At 39.6% G+C, this 6865-nt stretch overlaps 1 protein-coding gene and 1 long non-coding RNA gene across 3 annotated transcripts in view; one reads left to right on the top strand and one right to left on the bottom strand.

The window, feature by feature from the left end:
* The window catches only part of DUSP16 (dual specificity phosphatase 16), a 117027-nt gene that overhangs the window by 81486 nt on the left and 28676 nt on the right, over window positions 1-6865 (bottom strand). The gene's annotated exons all lie outside the window — the stretch shown is intronic.
* Window positions 7-6865, top strand: part of LOC102253283 — an 11678-nt gene continuing 4819 nt past the window's right edge. For both annotated transcript variants that reach the window (XR_001362216.1, XR_313620.2), the window contains exons 1-2: window positions 7-1004; window positions 3115-3246. This is a non-coding gene — a long non-coding RNA (uncharacterized LOC102253283). The remainder of the gene's footprint in view (window positions 1005-3114; window positions 3247-6865) is intronic.

The following is a 6865-nucleotide window of genomic DNA, read 5'->3' as shown; positions in this document are numbered from 1 at the left end:
CCTCGGCGCTGCGCCCCAACAGGTATTTCCAGGGTTTCCACCCTCCGCCCCAAGACCCAGCGCCTTTCCCTCCTGCTTGGGCTGTTTCCAGCGGCCTCGCCAGCGTGAAGAAACGCAAACAATGATTTGAGAGAGTTACAGTCACTCCTGTAAAAAGTCTGACGAATGCAAACGGCCGGGCACTGCCCTGGGTTGTGAAAGAGAAGCTGCAGGTACTTGGAGAAAAGTCGCGCTCGTGTTGTCAGGCGGCCAGCCCTCTGTCATGCTTGTCGCTGAAAGCCCCCGCATGAATGTCCCCCGCGTTATTTTACTTGGCTTCTGTTTTCTTAGACTTGTTTATGTTTACAACTTGAATGAGCGCGAGCAGCCAAAAATTCTCTTTAAAAAATGTTTTCTGCATGGAACAGTGCGCAATCGTCTTTAAATCAGACCAGAAGTTCACTGCCCCTGGAGGTGCCAGACCCTGTGATGGTAGCTCTATACACTTTGTGCATTTTCGTATTTTGGATTAATTACAACAGCTTTGTTTTGAGACACATTACACACTTTGAAAAACTGGAGACCTGAGGTGGTGACAAACCAGGACTTGGGATCACTGACTAGGACAATCGGAGCTTTATTCTAGTTGTTCTTTGAGCATTTGAGCATGGAGCTGCTTCGACTGAGAAGTACTCACGTGGATATCACATAACAAAGATGTGATTAATGACGGAAAAGCACACTGAGAACGGACTGCTCCGGCCAGAAGTTATGTGTAGGAATCATCTAGCTCCTAAAATATTCCATTTGCAATGTACTACATTTGGGACATTGGTCCCTAAAGGCAACTTTCTTGTGGAATGTCCATGTGGACACTGCCTAAGGGACTTTTTTTTTTTTTAATTGGCTCAAGAACAGAGAACCAGGTTTGGGGTGGATTAGAAAGATAAAACATCTCCATACGTCTTTTCTGCCTTTAAGCCCTGCAACTAAAGTGCACTGGCTATGACTGATCATCGTTTAAGGTTAGTATTGGGGTAAGCCCCTGGGAACTTCCAGCCCATCTTCTAGAGGAGAGAAAGGAGCCCATCTGGAAATGGGAGACCGCTGAGCTCTTCACCCAGTACAAAAAGCCTGAGGGCCATGGATGGAGAGCCCACATTCTACTGCCTTTGACCTCTAAGACTCCCGCGGAGGGGAAGCAATCTCTCCCCCGGCTCCCTGTCCTCTGGTGGCCAGCAGGTGTTACTGCAGCTTCCATGGGATTGTCTGAGCTCAAGTAAACCTCTGATAATCTAACCATAGACCTGCTGGTTTTAGAACAGTTTTGAAGGGGTAGTTGCATCTCAAGTCTGCTTAGTTGGAGGAGCTGGGATTTGGGGAACAGGAGGGAAAGAGAGAGAATCCTGTCCTAGAGGTAGAGAGCATTGATCTTGCCTGGTTGAAAGGCACCGTGTGAATTTATGGAGTACCCTTCACATGCTGCAGCTTCAGTAGCCTTACTCTACTGACACATCTTGAAACCTCTCTCCCCTTTCTACATCTATACAACAATTATATTGGAGTGCCTTCCTTGTGTTGTGATGCTATGGTAACTATTACAGGAGCCTTTCTGGTGTGTAGCATCTAATTAGAAAAACAAGATATAGACTAAAACTAGCCTGGCTGACGTGGCTCAGTGGTTGAGCGTCGACCTATGAACCCGGTTCGATTCCTGGTCAGGTGTGGGCTCAATCCCCAGTGTGGGGCATGCAGGAGGCAGCCAATGATTCTCTCTCATCATGGATGTTTCTATCTCTCTCTCCCTCTCCCTTCCTCTCTGAAATCAATAAAAAGATATTTTAAGAAAAGAGTGAGTTTTCATAATATTCTATAAATATGTACTTAAGTTAGCAGCTCCCTTTTCCAATAGGAAGGAATCATTTTTGATCATTTAGTTTATCCTAGGGATCACTTTAATGTCCCCAAAGCAAGTGTTCTTAGCCTAGGATTCATGGATCCCTAGAGAATACATACATAATTGGCTTCAGAGGGTCTAGGGACTCCTTAAAATGTTGTGCATATATGCTCATGTGTGTTTTCCTGTGAGTTGGTCCCTAGCTTTCAACAGATTTTCAAAGGGTTTTGTTACATGCAAAATAATTATGACCTACTTTACATTTAAGTTTTGGCTGTGTTTTTTTGGATGGTAGTTGCTGCTATTGTCCTAGGGCTCATGGCACCATACAAATGAATCAAAGTTCTGGAAAGAGGCAAGTTCTGCCTCAAAGAGGTAACACTGTGTTGGAGGAGAGCAGTCCATATTTGCAACAGAGCAGGAGGGAATATTCCAAGAGTGTGCCTCTAAAGGAACTTCATGGAAGAAAAATTTTACCTATGTAACATGAGAACTAGACAATAACTAAGACATTACCTGGTACCATCCCACTCATTTTATATCTAGGAAAGTGAAGGTCCAGAGAGGTTAAGTGGCTTGCCCAAGGATGCACACCTAGTTAGGGACTAAACTGGGGTTAGAAAAGGGTCCCTCAACTCTCACCTGCACTCCCCATCTAAAGGTTTACAAAGAAACTGAACTAAATATAGTCCTTAAAATCTAATAGGAATTGTGTTTAATGCATTCATTTAAATAAAGACATACTCATTCCTAAGGAAATGGAAGAGGTAAAGGGGTTCAAAGACAAGAAATCCAAGCTCAGAAAAAGATGAAAAACCTCAATGTCAAATTAAGACGTACAACCAAGAAAGAGTAAATATCAATAGTACCCTGTTATCAATGTATAGCTGATCTTTCTTGTGGCAAATATGTAAACTGACACAATAAGTTAGAAACACTAGGTGATTTTTCACTTATCAATTTAGCAACGATTATTAAAATAGTTCATCCCAGGATTAACTCAAGAGTGAAGAAACGGGCCTTCTTATTACCATAGGTGAGAGTATGAATTGGTATAACTGTTCTGCAGGGCAATTTGGCAGTATGTTTTAAAAATAGACACCCAGAAATTCCACTTTGAGAATTTATCTTAAGGAGATAATAGCACTATTTTATTAATCATAATTTAAAAGAGTAGCTAACATTTATTGAAAATTAACCACTTAATCCTCACAACTATCATTACCTCCATTTTACAGTTAACATACTCAAGGTTGCACAGTACATGGAAGGGCTGGGATCTGAATAGCCTGTACTACACACCTAATTGGAATCAAGGTCATCGAGGCCTTATAAGCTATGCCAAAGGCGTCAGGCTTTAAAGACTCAAGGTAAGCGATGGGGAAGCCACTGGATGATTTTAAGTAGGAGAAATGATAGGATCAGATCTGCATTTTGCTATATAAAGAATGGTTTGGTGGGGAGGACATAAAGCAAATAAGAGACACCTGTATAAGTTAGAGAATTAAATATAAATAAAGGCAGATTCAAAATATAGTAAAAAACTAGAATCAAAAGGATCTGATGACCAGCTACATCTTAAGTGGGGAGGTAGTATCAAGATTGACTGACTCCTAGGTTTCTATCTTGAGCTAATGGGTGAATAATGGTGCTGGTTGCTATGGCAATTGGAAAGGTGGGAAGTTGAATTTTTTAAAATATATTTTTATTGATTCCAGAGAGGAAGGGAAAGGGAGAGAGAGAAACATCAATGATGAGAGAGAATCATTGTTTGGTTGCCTCCTGCACGCCCCCTACTGGGGATCGAGCCCGCAACCCAGGCATGTGCCCTTGACCGGAATAGACCCCGGGACCCTTCAGTCCGCAGGCCGACGCTCTATCCATTGAGCCAAACCAGCTAGGGCTGGAAGTTGAATTTTAAGCATGTTGACTTCAAGGTGCCTATGGAATCTCTCAGGCAAGCATGTCAAACTTGCGGCCGGTGGGCAAGGCATGCGGTCTGGCGGCCACAAGTTTGACATGCTTGCGAGGAATAGATCGTTGCATCTATGTGTCTGAAGCTCACAGACCGTGTTTAGACAGGAGATAAAGATTTGGGATCCCTTTGGCATATTTAGTTGCAGTCATGGCCAGGGGATGAGATCATGCAGAGAGAGTAAGAGAAGAAAGGTGTTGGGAATCAAGGGAATACTGATGTTTCAGGAAGAGAAGCTTACAGGGAGGCTGAGAAGGAGAAACTAGAAAAGCAGTGGACATTGCTGTTACAGAAAGCCAAGAAAAGAGTTTCAAGCAGGAAAGAGCATATTTCCAGTGAGTTAATGCTCAGAGAAGCCCCATTAGATAGATTGAAAAGATTTTCCTTGATTTAGCAATAGTGACTGTGGAGAGAATGGTTTAATTGAAAACAGTCTTGCTTCTACAAGACTTCAGTGAGTTGAAAAGGGAATAAGAAGGAAGAAAATGGAAACAGTAGAATAAAAACTACTCTTTCAAAAAACTTGACTGTTAAGAGGAGAAAAAAAAAAGGATAATACCTAGCTACAGACAGATGTAGGACATTTGAACCCTACAAAGATCCTAATGTCCTGATAACCAGACTGTTTGTTTTGATTTAATCAAACAATTAATAACAAACAGGTAATAGGGAAGTACCCTGAGAAAGGAGAATTTCTCCGTCACAATCTCAGGAAAGGAGCAGATGGACTTTTGCTATCTGTAACCCACACTTTATTTTCAGTATTAGGTAGAACATACATTTGGGGTTTATGTCGAGGTTGTTTTGACAAGTCTTTTAATAACTGTAAAATAAAATATTAAGGATAAAAGAATTATCATTCTAACATGCAGTGTACTCATCTTTCAAAAGGCTGAAAAATTCTTGTATAACCAGAAAAAAATGATGGTGGTAGTAGGAGGGAAAGTAAACAAATGGAAGGCTAAAAAATATTTGTGAATTTTGCTTCTTTTCATGTGATCCTAAAGGAAAATAATTGGAATGAACACAGTGATTCCTTTTTTCTCTGATAAAAGGATATAAGAAAAAATGATGTCCGTTTTTGAATATCAGGGATTTTTAACTAATTTTTCCATTTTCTTTTTTTTTTAAATATATTTTATTGATTTTCTACAGAGAGGAAGGGAGAGAGATAGAGAGTCAGAAACATCGATGAGAGAGAAACATCGATCAGCCGCCTCCTGCACATCCCCCACCGGGGATGTGCTCGCAACCCAGGTACATGCCCTTGACCAGAATCGAACCTGGGACCCTTCAGTCCGCAGGCCGACGCTCTATCCACTGAGCCAAACCGGTTTCGGCAAATTTTTCCATTTTCCAAGTAAATATAGGTTTCAAGTCCTCAGTGGCTTTCTGGACTAACAATGACAACATTCAATAACAACATTCGTATTTATAAACGTAAATAAAAATTTACCCTTAGGAACAAACAGTCTTTAACAAATAACTGAACCTCTGTTCAATGTTGGTTAAATAGCAAGATAGGATATTCTGACCAAGTAGCAAACAAGTACTTTTTAATTTTGTGTAAAATCTGTTTTTTAATGTATGGAAGATAAAAGTCTAGTCTTCTTTAGGTCACTGAGTTTTAGAAATATCTTAAACTACTACTATAAAAAGACAACTAGAAATTAAATGGAATTTGAAAATAAACTAATATTGCCATATTAAATCAAATACACAACAATCAGCTCTTTTGTACAAGTTATATACTGGGTTTTTAACTCTTGTTATAACCCTAAGAATTAGGTATTATTATTGTCTTCCTAATTTACAGTGGAGGGAGTTGAGGCTAAGAAACGTGTTAAAGAGTTAGCCCAAAGACATATTGCTAGGAAATAGCACGTTAGAACCCACAGGAGGTTTTGTTAAGATTTTTTAAAAAGTACAAAATATATGGCATTCAAAATAACAAAAATACAAAATAGAAGGCATTCAAAATAACATTACAAGAAATCTTAGAATGTACTTCTGTGATTATTGGTCCAGTTTACCCAGATATGTGCTACAAAAGCTGGTGGAAAAATGAGAGCTTACTGAGCTGAGACAGGATAGCCCGCTACAAATTCCAGCTACTGGCTGTGTGACTTGAGGGACACTTCGTTTCCTCATCTGTAAAATGAAGGTAATTCATACAAACCGTCCAGAGCTGTTGTGAAGTTCAAATGAATACCAAGTAAAGCACCGACTTAATGCATAGCCCGCACGGTAAACACTCGCTGCATACTGATTCCTCCCTTTTTAGGAAGACTGTATAGAGCTGACTTAGATCTTGAACAATAGAGTCAACTGGGATATTAAAAGAGAACGGGGAAACTCACAGGAAGAGAAAACACACAGAGACACCGCAGGGAAAGAGTGTTTAAAATGCTTTAACTGAAGCAGAGCATTTGTATTGAATTGTGTATAATAAGCCCGGAAAGCAGTTTGGGGCCAGAGTACATAGGGCCTAAGTCAAATAATTTAGCTTTTATCAATAGCAGGGAATGGCGGAAAATTTGGTTCCTTTTTAAAATTATTCTTTATTGGCTTTCATTTCCATTATAAGGCTATACATGTGCATTACTAAAAGTCTATAAATTACAGAAAAGTGTAAAGTGTAAAGAAGAAAATACAAATCACCTTATTCTATGGTTATCCTTGGGAGAGAGAGAAAAAATTTTATTGCTAAATCCTTTGGTGGTATTTTGATTCAATTTTTCCTTTACCATGTACATTTATTTTAATACTACTAATGGTAAAGTTTAGAGATACATAGAAAACACTAAGCACATTTACATAACTGTTTTTTTATGCAAAGGCTTGCCTCTTAAAAATAGAACTGCATATTTGGGTTGGTCAGATGACCAGTGAGAGCTCCCCACTGCTAGAATACATGAAATTTGAGCTATACATTTATATGGTACAATATTTGCTTATCTTTATTATGTATCTTGTCCTGTAATTTCAACCTATAGTTGTAACATTTTTTTCCT

This window comes from Myotis brandtii, unplaced genomic scaffold, assembly GCF_000412655.1.
Source record: "Myotis brandtii unplaced genomic scaffold, ASM41265v1 scaffold237, whole genome shotgun sequence".
NCBI classification, from domain to species: Eukaryota; Metazoa; Chordata; class Mammalia; order Chiroptera; family Vespertilionidae; genus Myotis; species Myotis brandtii.
Note: the sequence above shows the minus strand (reverse complement) of the source record. Positions and strands in the feature narration are given on the sequence as shown.